This window comes from Myotis brandtii, unplaced genomic scaffold, assembly GCF_000412655.1.
Source record: "Myotis brandtii unplaced genomic scaffold, ASM41265v1 scaffold46, whole genome shotgun sequence".
In the NCBI taxonomy this organism is placed as follows: Eukaryota; Metazoa; Chordata; class Mammalia; order Chiroptera; family Vespertilionidae; genus Myotis; species Myotis brandtii.
In genome coordinates this window covers 1,987,701-2,000,642 of record NW_005367587.1, presented here as the reverse complement: position 1 = coordinate 2,000,642, position 12,942 = coordinate 1,987,701, and the positions used below count along the sequence as shown (strand labels likewise).

At 37.7% G+C, this 12,942-nt stretch overlaps 1 protein-coding gene across 2 annotated transcripts in view; it reads left to right on the top strand.

The window, feature by feature from the left end:
• The window catches only part of LSAMP (limbic system-associated membrane protein), a 663,422-nt gene that overhangs the window by 332,157 nt on the left and 318,323 nt on the right, over window positions 1–12,942 (top strand). The gene's annotated exons all lie outside the window — the stretch shown is intronic.

Below are 12,942 nucleotides of genomic sequence, written 5' to 3'. Positions count from 1 at the left end.
AGAATATACTATTAAGAAATAAAATTCAGCCCGGTTGATGTGGCTCAGTGGTTGTGCATTGACCCATGAACCAAGAGATTGCTAGTTCAGTTCTTGGTCAGGGCACATGCTGGGGTTGCAGGCTTGATCCTCAATAGGGGGAAGCTGATCAATGATGTCTCTCATTGATGCTTCTATTTCTCTATCCCTCTCCCTTCCTCTCGCTCTAAAAAAAAAATCAATAATAAAGAAACAAAATTCTAAACTGATTAAATAGAAAGATCAAATTTTCTTTATTCAACTACTCATGAGTTGGGCAGCATCCCATCAAGTATGATGTCTAGAAACTTTACAAAATGAAAAGTTTTTTATAGGCCAAGAAGGACAAGGGCAAATAAATTATAGATTGCCTCATCTTTTTGGGGTGTTGGAAGAGGTCTATCAAGTAGATTACTTCACTATTACTGATCAGGGAATTTCAGATTGACTGGGTTTAGGTTATATTCCTGGGAGAGATGGCACCCCAATTAGGTTAGGAATTAAGTAGGGGTTTGGTGACATGGAATTAGCACAAGTGACTCCATTTTAGGCCTATTTTGTTAACAATACCATGATGAACTATAATAGTTACTTCATTTAGCAAAGTTCTTTTGGAGAACACTGTGACTAAAGGTAACAATAGGAACTTTAGAAAACCTAGCCAAAGAGGGGGAAAAAGAACAAGACATATGCCCTAACCGATTTGGCTCAGTGGATAGAGTGTCGGCCTGCAGACTGAAAGATCCCAGGTTCCCTTCCGGTCAAGGGCATGTACCTTGGTTGCGGGCACATCCCCAGTGGGAGGTGTGCAGGAGGCAGCTGATCAATGTTTCTCTCCCATCAATGTTTCTAACTCTCTATCCCTCTCCCTTCCTCTCTGTAAAAAATCAATAAAATATATTTTAAAAAAAGAATAAGACATAAGAAGCAACAATGTTATTATCCGTCTGACAGAGATAAGCTCAACTGTAAATATTAAAAATATTTTCTTTCATGCTTACTCTTCCCTCATTCTGTATTTTTGGGAAGTTTTGCTTTGTCATGATTACTGATTTGGACACTGTCATTCAGAATGAGGAAATTGCATCTTATAATATTAGAGAAAAGAAATGTGGAACAAACTTACCAGTAGTAAAGACTGAACAAGTCTTATTTAAATAACCATAGTGACCATATTGATTAGGATGTTTAGTGAGGAAACTGGTTATTACTTAGTCATAGACCCTCCATTAACTCATAGACATTAGGGTATGTTGTTGAAGGTGGTTAGTCCTCATTGTGAAACCACTGGGAATTGTGAGATTCTTCCACCTTCACTATTATATTAGAAAAGAGACATATTTAAGAATGTGAAATGAGAAAGATCTTAGTATGTTCATTCATCTATCAAACAATTATTGAGTGTTTTTATGTGCCGGGTTCTTTGTGAGGCAATAGAGATGCAAATATTGAGAAGACATGGCTGTACTTCATTCTTAAATAATGATGAGAGGCAGAAAAACAAAGAATTAAAATCTAACACAAGCAGGGAACAACTTGGGAAATTGGAGAATGTGCTTCACAAGGGAGGGCACATCTGAGATTGGTTTTGTATAGTAGCTTGCCAAAGCAAAAGGTTGCAAAAGGTACTTTGGGTAACAGGAAAACAAGAATGAGATAGATTGGAATCTGAATAAAAGAATAAGATTCATGGCAGAGAATCTTATTAAAGGTCTTAGTTTTAAGGTCTTAACTGTAAGAGGACTTGACCTCTTACAATGAAGGCAAACTAGATCTAAAGCCCTTTAAATTAATTAATTAATTAATTTATTTATTATTTTTCAAAATATATTTTTATTGATTTCAGAGAGAAAGGGAGAGGGAGAGAGATAGAAGCATCAGTGATGAGACAGAATCTATGATTGGCTATCTCCTGCACACCCCCTATTGAGGATCTAGCTCACAATCTGGGCATGTTCACTGACTGGGAATCCAACCATGACCTCCTGGTTCATAGGTCAATGCTCAACCACTGAGCCACACAAGGTGGGCCTGAGCCCTTTTGAAAGCTAGCCCTAGTAGACAGTTTTATTACCTATTATTTATTCACTAAGCAATTCAGAGAAATAGGGGAACAAGCTCAAAATAATGCTTTATTAATCTCTTCTTAGAGTTAGCTCCTCCCCTATCTCTGCTTATTTAATTCATTTAACAGCCATAATTTGAGGTGTTTAGAGAGTATATGCCTCTCCTGGAATACAATCTCAAAGTTAGAGTGCCCCAGGAAACACAGAGGGTGGTGAAGTGGAATACAAATTCTCTCAGACTAAAGAGATGGTACATTTGAATCATAGGGGACTTCTTAGAACTGAGTATGACCTTCACCTTAAAGCATATGCAACTCCCTTTTTAACTCAACCTGGCTGTGAAATTTCAGAGTTAAATTATGTAGTAGATGTAGTAGTACAAGAGGTGATGATGGCCTTTGACTTTCTCTCCGAAGTCCTGACACCAGTTACTCCTTGTCACCTCCATTGTCTCCCCCCACCCCCCACAGGGTCTGTGCTTTATGTAAATTATGGATTATATCTAAGGTGTCATTTCCAGTTTGAGTATGGGAGTTCCTTACAAGAGCGCACCCAGATGGACTCTCTCTTCAAACTCATCAGCTCTTGAGGCGTTCATGCCCATTTTCTCAGTAACTTCCGAAGCTCCATTTTATCATCTGATTCCAAGCCCTATTCATGACCTGATTGTTGATCTGTTCAAGAACTATAGTCTTCAAAGAAATGTTTATATGAGGAAATAAAGTGATTGGGAGAAAATGAAGGAAAAAACACACAACACTAGGCTGTCACATATGGGTGAAGGCCCCTTACACCAATACCTTTTGGGAGAAAGCAGTGGAGGAAAAGATAACTTTGAGTATAAGAAACATAGGAGGTGAGGTAAGGTAGAAAGTGAGTAATGAAAAAGCAAACATGGGCATCATAAAAATTACTATGATTATAATTCTTCATGTGAGAAGTGTCCTTGTGATTCATAAACATTTGTCAGTGATCTATTGGTTTCTTGTCAGCTGGAGGAAGGGACTGCTACATTTCCTTTGCCTAAGATAGATCTGTTTGATATGTGCTCCTTCAATTTGCAGCTACCAGAGTCCCCTATTTCACATTTGTCTCTACAAAGTACATTAAAAATTGAAGACTTTTTTACTCTTTATATTTATCCGCCTGTATTTCTTTTGCCTCTGCCTCTTGCTGTGAAGGCAAACTAGACTGCAGAGCCCTTTTCTAAATGTAGTCCTGATAGACAATCTGATTACCTATTATTTACTTAGTTACTATATATTAACTCTGTTGTTTCATACATGCTATATCTATTAATTGTCATGTATAGAGGGCATAATTTGATCCAAATTGTGTCTAAATGCTCCAATGATAACAATTTACATAATGCTGTTTATGATAAGACTAGTAAGTAAGGGGTTGGGTTTTCAAGTGAAACTTATAGAAAGAACCCTGACTTTATAGCCATGCCTCATACAACAGAATGTTTATCCTAAGTGCATTATAATTGATTTCTCCTTACTTCTGGAATAAGATAAAGAGTAAACCCTACATGATATAGAGCATATTTTCTTTCCTTCTAGGACTTAGCATATTTTTTATATTTACTTTGTAATGACTCAGAAGGTAACAACATTTTCTTTAAATAGCTATGGAGTTGTTTTTTTATTGCAAAGGAAGTGAAATGTTTAAATAGAAATTTGAGGCACGATTCCAAGATTATTTTTACTTTTTCAAAGGTAAAACTCAAGGAAGTTCCCCCCGCCCCATTGTAAATGAAAGAGATTTTTCACACAGAACAGTGACTCATAACAAGAATAATAATAAAAAAAGGCAAGATTTAAAATTGTTTCTCATCCTCCTCCAATGAGTGGGGAGTAAGGAGAGAACCCAAAGTTCAAAGGAGAGGGAAGGGTTATAGTTTCTTGCTACTACAGAGAGAGTGTAATTGCCTCTCACACATTGAGAAGGAGAAGGAATAAACATATTCTTGCAACATGAAGGTCCACAAAGCATAGAGCATGCCTCATTTAATCAGGAAGGAACCCTAATTCTGCCAAGCATATCTCAGCAGATCCCAAAATACAGCATGGACCAGCTGTTGTCCTCTGTTTGGGCTGCCCTGAAGAGAGATCCTTATGTGTGTTCTAACTGGATCTGATTAAAAGTGGTGAGGCATTTAAGGTCTGGGCTGCCTATGCACAGGTATGCCAAAGTCCTTTAAAAATGTTCCAGAGATGGCATCAGAGCCTCAATTTACATGGCTGCACTAGCATCACACTGCATCATTCTGCTTTTGATGTAATGTTCATGGGCTTTAGGGGACCAGTTGCTGACCAGATGCAAGAAAACATAGGGCCCTAAATGGAGGTTTCACTGGAGGTGCCTACTAATAAGAGAGGAATTGGAATAAACAACAAAATCTAGAGATTGCTGGATTTAGCCACCAAAATGGGATTTCTACAGAATGATTGTCCATGACTCAAATTATTAAAAGTGACCAGCACAAAAATTTATTAGACTCTTTGAAGCTCACTGGGTGCTCTACATTTAACCCATTTAATAATCACAATCACAAAATAAGGTAATTGTTATTCCTGTTTTGCTGAGGAAAAACAGGGAAGCTCTTTAGTAATAGTGGACACATTTATGGCTAGGCGCTGCTCTATATGTTTAAATTTAACCCACTTAGACATTACAACATTGAAGTAGATACTGTTGTAGTCTTTATTTTACAGATGAGGAAACCTAGGCACAGAGAGGTCAATCAAAGGTCCCAAGATCATACAATGATCATGTGATGGAGGTAGAAAGCAGAGCCCCAAACTGTCTCAGCCTGAACCCTTTACCACCCCACCATGCTGCCTTCTTTGCTAGGTAACTTGCCCAAAGCTACAAAACCATGGAGCCTGTAATTTTCCCACCTCATCACTGACAAGAAAATGGGGATCTTGAGTTATGGTGTAATTTAAAAGATGCTGATTTATTTTTCTAAAGTGAACAAGACTCTTGGAAAGACCTCAGGAAAGCTATTTCCAAACATTTGTAAATGTTCCTGGGATTGAGCCTAACTCTAGCTATGACTGAGATAGAAATCAAGCTTTCCCTGGATCTCAGCCTCAACTCTGCACTCTTTTTTATAATTTCTGTCTTCCTTTTTTTCATTTATTTCTTCTATGTAAATGTAGAGATGATACAGTTGATGTGATGATAAGTGAAGCACAGAGTGTCCTAGAATTGACAGTTTGTTCAGGCATGTTCAACTCTTAAATTTGGTGGTTCTGTTCCTCCTATTCTTACCCTTCTCCTCACCTATACCATCTGCATGGAATATACATTTATGCTTCTTCAAGAAATTGAACCTGAAAATACAGCAATGTATATATCATATATCTATATATGTAAAAATGCATACATGATTGGGCATGGGACTACCTGGTGATATTAAGAAACAAAAAGCATATTTAGGGAGGCCTTTCCATTGTTCCAGGGCTCACACAGCCTGACTTGGCTTTACTGTTTACCACTATGGATTCTTTCTTGCTCTTATAGGTGACCCACTATTCTCATAAGTAGTACCCAATCACAGAAAGGGTGTTTTGTCAATATGGCATGCACAAATAACTAATTTAAGGAAATATATAATTGATCAGAAGTCTGGGTAATAATACATTCAGTAGGTGTCATTATACTCTCTAAAGAGATAAACTTTTAGAATGACTTAGAGAAATTACTATTTCTTTTATAATCATTTCTGTATATGAATATTTTCTTCTTGTCTATAATACTCTACCAGAAGAGAATTTGAGTATAAGCATATATAATTGTTTTACATCTTGTGAAATGTTTCCATGTACATCACCTCCTTTTATTCATAGAAGTGCCATAAAAGTGGTTCTAAGAGGTTGGGGCAAGTATCATTAGCCTCATTTTACTGGTGAAAAAACTAAGATACAGAAAGGTTAAATGAATTACCTGTGTTTCACTAGGAAATATACTGAAAGCCAGAACCAAAATAACCCTCAGGAACTAAACAGTGTGTCTTTTACCATAATACTCCATCAGCAGTGTTCAGATTCCTGAATCATTGTGGCCAGTGATAGAGTCATGCACATCTGGTTCCTGTGGTTCATTACCTCCATATTCTAACCCTCTCTTGAACTTCCATCACCACTTCATGTGTGTGTATAAACACACGTGCATGCAGGCTCTTGTACATGAATGTGTGCAGAGCAGATAGAGTGAGAGGATATGATCCTACCATACACTAGTACAGTGATGGCGAACCTTTTGAGCTCAGCGTGTCAGCATTTTGAAAAACCCTAACTTAACTCTGGTGCCGTGTCACATATAGAAATTTTTTGATATTTGCAACCATAGTAAAACAAAGACTTATATTTTTGATATTTATTTTATATATTTAAATGCCATTTAACAAAGAAAAATCAACCAAAAAAATGAGTTTGCGTGTCACCTCTGACAAGCGTGTCATAGGTTTGCCATCACTGTACTAGTAGATACTGTCATGGTGTTAATTGGACCAAAATTCAGAATCTAGAAAAATACACTATCATCAAACTAAGATCTGTTTCTGGTTCAAGAGGATTAAGATTAAGAGAGTCGTCATTCACAAGAATAAGAGGATGAGACAAAGAGCAGGCAGGGTTCAAAGCCAGAAGTCAAGTGTGGAAAGAGGAAGACACAGGAGCAAGGCAGATAGAGAGCCAAAGCTTTTTGTTGCAGACAAGGCTTCACAGGTGGCCTGAGGTCAAGTAGAGAATCCCCACAATTCTTTTATTTTCTACTGAGTTTAATCTTAGAACATGGTAACAAAGCAGAGATGATCTAAAATGATTAATTCAAAATTTCTTAAATTTGGTTTTTAACTGATTTGTTTGTTTTTTTTTTAATATTTTTGCATATGTGTTGTTGGAATTCATTTTACTTAAAATAATGTGATAAAGTCAGACTACAGACTTCTGACTCAGGAGAATCTGGGATATTTCCATGATGCTTTATTTCATCCTCTGCTTAGAACTTTTTCTGATTCCATACTTTAATGCTGGGAATTGCTTCCCAGAACAAGTATATTTCCTTCTAGAGTAATGAACTGATTTACTAGGGTGTTTGTACCTTAAAGTTACAGAGCAAACAATATAAAAATAAATGGCCAACACATTCTTGAAGACTTTCTTCCCATCTACATCTTGAATTATTCCACATCTTATAAAAGAGGGAGAATCACAAATGTGAAAAAAATAAACTTATAACCAGAACATCACTATGTCATGAACTTATATATTCAAGGGGTTTGGTGGCAATTTAGTTCTCTGTAAATTAAGAAGCATGTGCCTATGAGAAAAGACTGGTGCTCTGTAGTCGTTTGTCCCATGTTTCTGGACATTTAAACAAAGAGATCAAAGTCTAACTCAGGATTTTTCAGCTTTGACCCTGTCAGCATTTTAGATGGAATATGTCTTTGTTGTGAATGGGGCAGGGAGAAAAGGGAGGTTGTCCTTTGCATTGTAGGATGTTTAGCAGCATCCTTGGTCTCCACCCACTAGATGCTAGTAGCAACCTCCCCACTCCAGTTGTCACAACCCAATAATGTCTCCAGTATTGTCAGATATCATCCGGAAGCACAAATTGCCCTCACTTGATAGCCATTCATCTAACTGTTCTTTCTTAATTTAAGAAACAAATCTCACCCTCGCCAGTTTTGCTCAGTGGATAGAGCGTCAGGCTACAAACCAAAGGGTCCCAGGTTCAATTCTGGCCAAGGGCACATACCCAGATTGCAGGCTAGATCTCCAGTGCAGGGGGTGCAGGAGGCAGCCGATCAATGATTCTCTCTCATCATTGATGTTTCTATTTCCCTCTCCCTCTCCCTCTCCCTTCCTCTCTGAAATCAATAAAAATATATTTAAAAAAAAAACACACAAATCTCCCTATCCAGCCAGTTCCACTTTCCTCAGTCCTTACATTTAAAAAATTATGAGGGCAAATAACTATTGAGAGCTTAAATAAAATGTAATTTATTTGTTATCAATGCTATTATGTACTCTTGAGAAATAGTAGAAAGTTTAAGTTTGGATAAATTCTGAATTGATATGTTCTTGGTAACCAATAATGCTTGTTAAAAAAATGAAGATGTTTCTAGTAGCAATGAACAGGCTTAATATCTAGTAGACATGTATCACTTACATCATGGATATACTGTCAGTAAATATGCTATTGAGCAATCAATAATTGGTACAAGTGGAATTTAGCATTTCATTTCTGCTTTCAATTAGATTCATTGTTTTGGAAACATAATCCCCAGACTTATACAGTAAAAGTGGAATTATTAGTGTACCTGTTTGTATGAGGTGCATAATATATTTGGTGTAAAATGTTCACAGAGATCCAATGCTTGAGATTTTTATCGGTGTATTGATATTTTGTGACAGTTTTATGAATTTAGATATACTGAACAGGGAAGATAGAAGTTTGTTTGCTTGCCTTTCTGGTTATTTTTTAAGATGGTTTTTATAATATTATTGATTCATAGTTATGATAAGTAACCCACCTGATATTTTTGCTTTCAAGGTTAAAATGGGCCATCCACTAAATGTTCACCTAGTGCTTTATGCTTCTTTTTGTTGTTTTTCACATACAATATAGATTATTTAATTCCCAGGGGTGATATTCTATCATATTGGAGTCAGTGCATTTTTTCTCTTTTGCTTTAATTTTAATACCACACTCAATAATTCTCTTTAAATGCCCCCTTTGTATCTGATCATTTTATTTATTTCTTAAGAAAACTTAAAATAGTTATCCATCTATTCTGTGCCTATTAGATAATCCTATATAATAAAGAGGCAATATGCAAATTAACCCTTACACCCTCACAAGATGGCTGCCTACGACCAGGCCAGCAGGGGGGTTAGTGAGGGACGACCAAACAACTGAACAGCAGGCTGTGTGGGGTGACCAGGCCAGCAGGGGGGTTAGTGAGGGACAACCAAACGACTGAAGAGCAGGCTGCATGGGGCGATCAGGCCAGTGGGTGGGCCATGAGGGGCAACCAGGCCAGCAGGGGGTCAGTTGGGAGTGACCAAGTCAGCAGGGGGGGTGCAGTTAGGGGTGACCAGGCTGGAAGAGGGGGGCAGTTGGGGGCAACTAGGCTGGCAGGAGGGGCAGTAAGGGGTGACCAGGCCAGTGGTGGGGCAGTTAGGAGCGATCAGGCCAGCAGGAAGGGGGCAGTTGGGGGCAACCTGGCTGGCAGTGGGGGGTTGTTAGGGGTGACCAGGCCGGCGGGGGAGCAGTTAGGGGCGATCAGGCTGGCCGGGGGGCACAGTTAGGGGCGACCAGCCAGGCAGGCAGGTGAGCGATTAGGAGCCAGCAGTCCAGGATTGTGAGAGGGATGTCTGACTGTCAGTTTAGGCTCGATCCCTGTGATCGGGCCTAAATCTGCAGTCGGACATCCCCTGAGGGGTCCTGGATTGGAGAGGGTGAAGGCTGGGCTGAGGGGACCCCCCCCCATGCACAAATTTTGTGTACTGGGCCTCTAGTTAACAAATATTTGAAAATTGACTTAATAGCAATTTATTTTATTAAATTCAGTTTATTTATTCCACATTTCAGTGAGTACCTACTGTGTACATCAAGCATGTCAAACTCAAAGGCTAACATGGACCAAATAAACAAGGCATGCGGCCTGCAGGCTGCAAGTTTGACATGTTTGGTGTACATGATGGGTTTATGCTGCTAGGCACTGTTAGGGCTACATAGGTGAATTCCAAGAGGCTCACTGTCATTAATAATTTCATAAGGAAAGATTAGTACAAATAAGCCTAATGTAATGTGGATTATAATGAGGTCATAAGAAAAAGCCAAGTAAAAGGATGGGATCCTGATGAGAGAAGATTTTCTGGAGAGGTGGCACTCTGTGCCATGCCCATGTCTTCAGCCGCCTGCCAGAACTCCCACCTAGAGTGAAGGGATGGCCTTTGTCCCTCTCCTCTTGGCAGCAATACCTGCTCTCTTTAGGGTGCCATCCTTTCTAAATCCTGGAATGAGTTGCAACATTTTGAGCTTCTGGAAGAAACATTCTATTAAATCCAAACAGCACATAGCATTGACATATTTTTAAAATATATCTCTTTACACTTTTCCTGATTTAGTGAAGGATGATTTTGAAGATAAAGTCATTAGGTACCCAGTTGTTGTTTTTTGTTGTTGTTTTTGTTTTTAAAATATATTTTTATTGATTTCAGAGAGGAAGGGAGAGGGAGAGAGAGATAGAACATCAATGATGAGAGAAAATCATTGATCAGCTGCCTCCTGCATGACCCCTCCTGGGGATCCAGCCCACAACCCAGGCATGTGCCCTGACCAGGAATCGAACCGTGACCTCCTGGCTTATAGGTTGATGTTCAACCACTGAGCTACACAAGCCGGGCTAGGTACCCAGTTTTGAAGTAGATTGTCTGGCACTAGAGCAGCATCAAGTGCAGGATAATACATTATTACCGTATCATGATGGCATAGCATGAGAATTTTCATTTGCTCTCAGGTATGCCAAATGCACAGTTGAGCCAACTCATCTCCTTGATGCAAGCTCATGATGCTTATCAGCCAGTCAGTGTATGTTGGGAACCTGGGTCTGCATTAATCAGCATTTTCTCATTTCCAAATAGCCATGCATTCTGTGCCTACCCTGTGTTACTGGTTATTTTTATTTAACAAACAAATTCTACAAACTGAGACTATAATATTGACTCTTACCATATTTTTTCTTACATCCACTTCTTATGGTTTAAAAAAGTTGCTACCTTATATCAAGATTCTAAAATTAATTAGTTCTGAAATTGAAATAAGCACATTCATTTGCTTATTTTTCAGTATGAAAGTTTAAGTCAATTATAGAAAGATGATTTTCTAGTTTATAGCCAATGCATTTACTTTGTAACTATTGATTACTAAAAAAAATAACCCTTAAATATTTGGAAAAGTGGTTTTCTTTTAAGAAATACTACATTGTGCTCTGGTGCTTGGAGATGGCTATTTATACTTAGTTAGTAAAAAGAGTGAATATATGTATAAATGTTTGAATTCTAATACACCTTTCACTTATTTCAATGTAAAAGATAAATTAAAAAATTAAATAAGAATGAAACATAATGTAAAAATAAGATGTTATGTAGATTGTCATAGCAAAATTCCCATATACTATATTGTTTCAAGAAGATGCATTTTTATGGGTCTGGCAATTTTGCTGAAATAGTCAATTACTCCTTTAGGTAAGATAGATCTGTCTCCTCTCAGAGAATAATTTGGAGTAATTATATGTATGGTAATTTTAACTTTTCCATGGACAAAAATTGCTAAAATATCAAAAGGACCCTAAAGACCTGATTTAGATACTCTATCTTGTGCTGATAAGAAAATTCACCCAATTCATTTGTGGATGCTATAGAGCTCAGGTTGGGGTCAGGGTGGGGTGGAATATATAGGGTGGGGCAAAAGTAAGTTTACAGTTGTTTGTCTGGAAAATAATACAATAATTAATAAGTAATAATGCAAGAATAAACTCTGTGTTTCTGGTACTCACAACAGTAAACCTATTTTTGTACCTATAGGTCTTGTGTCTACATTGTGATACTATTAATTCACATGACAGGCATTTGCCAAATTTTACTGTTTTACACCAGATTAGTTTTGAGAGATACCTTAATGAATTAGGCAAAATCTCAGTCTTTATTTGACTGATGGGCCAATTTTGTGTATAATGCATTATATGGTATCTTTTTATCCAAAATGAACATATTAGGACCATGTGCTGGCCTAAACAGCATTCAAAGTCCATCTCTATGATATCTGCTTGCTTCTGTCTTGAGCTGTGTAGATGAGAAAGGTAGGAGAAATATGATAGAAAATTTAAAACACATTTATAGAGGTACATTTCCATTCTTCTCAGTCAAAAGTAAAAACACAGTAACTCTGCATGAACAACTTCATTTATGATCTAGAAGATAGCAAACAGCTTGTTAATTAATTAAAAAATGATTCTAAGTTGAGACGTGCCACAAACATCAACAAGGACAGAGAAATGATGCCATAAAAGGACAGAAGAGAAAAAGTAAAATTGAGTCTGGAAAGAAGCAGCAAGTATCCATGAAGTTAGCTCTGCACTCCCTCTTGCTGAAGTGTTAATTATCAAATGTATCTAATTAATCCCAGTAATATCTGTATGGTAGAGAAACACATACTGAGTAATGGAGATACTAAATGATACCTTCATTTGCCTGTCTTTAGGAAAGTAAATAGATTGAGAAGAAAAGAAAGACCTGCATATCAAGGCACCCAACTAATTAAATAAGATAATCATGCTACATAAAATACATAATTCAACAAAAATTAATGGGGAAAGGAGATCTTCTGCACAATAGGAATTTTTAAAAGACTCAGCCTTTCTCCTTATGAAAGATACAAATCAGCCTCTGTATCCCTAATGTGGACAGCCTGTGGGTAGGACATCAAATTCCTGTCTATGCATGGATGTGGAATCTCTATGCCTGGTTGTTATGACCTGAGAGGAAACCTAGGTTTGACATAGTTTGGAAAATATAAGGGAATATGGTGTTTTGGTTGTTTTGCTGTCATATTCCTGGCTCCTTCTGTCCATCCCTCAAGCCCCAGAGTGCTGAGCAGCTGGCTCTGCAGCTGTAAGAAAGTCTGGGACAATCTTCCTATGGGGTACACATAAATCTTGCCAAAGTGAAACAGAGAAAACTTTTTGCTTATTTGTGTGTGTGTGTTTTTTTTCATTTCCAGGTTCTTGATATAATTGAAAAACTGTATCATGTAAAGTATTTTCCCCTTCTTCAGT